This window comes from Bactrocera latifrons, unplaced genomic scaffold (assembly GCF_001853355.1).
Source record: "Bactrocera latifrons isolate USDA-ARS-PBARC rearing strain unplaced genomic scaffold, ASM185335v1 scaffold_55, whole genome shotgun sequence".
Taxonomy (NCBI): Eukaryota; Metazoa; Arthropoda; class Insecta; order Diptera; family Tephritidae; genus Bactrocera; species Bactrocera latifrons.
Window position 1 is genome coordinate 433,802 of NW_017537212.1, and position 1,145 is coordinate 434,946.

Here is a 1,145-nt window from a genome sequence, read left to right on the forward strand (position 1 = left end):
AAATAATTTACTTTTGTGCGCGACAACACCAGTACTGTCTCTTATACACATCTAGATGTGTATAAGAGACAGACCCTATACAGTTTCCATTTCCACCGCTCAACGATGGTTTCAACGTTTTCGTTCTGGTTAGAGGTGGTCGAAGATGCGCCACGCTCCGGAAGGCCTGAATTGGTCGAAAGAGAGCGGCATAGTAGCAGCCGTAGCATCGGTCAAGAGCTGGGCATGAGTCATCAAAAAAAATTTTATGAAAAATTGAAAATTCAATAAAAAATACCATAATTGTAATAGTTGTGAACAAAAATTGTGTATTGTTATTAACCGAATACTCTCTTTAGCAACATGTTGCAAGAGTGTAAGTTTAAACGCAAGAAGCCGCATCATTTTATGTAATCTATACCCGGAGTACCATGAATTTATTTCTATTATACTATAAGCAAAACTTATTTTTCGTTAGTCTATATTTTGTTGTCTAATTAACTATAATGGCATGGCATGAAAATATATGTATCTATGTATATATTTTGATAAAATATCTCTCAAATAACTGTTGCCGTTAAAATGTTAAATAATTATTCCAGTTTACTTTGTACCTTTATCGGTCAATGTGGTAGCTACATATCTTAGTACATTTTTATATATAATAGTTATGTTCAACTAATGTTTGTACGAATAACCTAAAACTTACCGAGATATAGGTTTTTGTATATATAAATGATAAGGTTGACGAGAAAAGTTGAAATCCGGGTGACTAAATATTGAGATATCTTGTTGAAACTTGGTGTAGAGGTTCTTTAGTACAGAGAAATAAAAGTTCGTAGATGGGCGTAATCGCACCACTGCCACGGCCATAAAACGTCATTAACCCAAAACCTATAAAGTGTCATAATTAAGCCCTAAATTAAGATATAAAACTGTAATTTGGCACAGAGGATTTTTTTTAAAAAGTGGGCTTCACCACGCCCTCTACGATGTTTACTGTATATACAGCGGTGGTCATATACTTAGTACACTCGTACTTTTTAGAAAAAATATTCCATAAAATTAATTTCTTTACTAAAAACTTAAATATTTTCACATATGTATATTCATATTTCACAGAGAGATTAACTTAAATAATAACATAAAGGACGATGTAATTAAAA

At 32.4% G+C, this 1,145-nt stretch overlaps 1 protein-coding gene across 1 annotated transcript in view; it reads left to right on the forward strand.

Annotated features, from left to right (window-relative positions):
- The window catches only part of LOC108974365, a 71,998-nt gene that overhangs the window by 13,226 nt on the left and 57,627 nt on the right, over positions 1-1,145 (forward strand). The window lies entirely within an intron of this gene.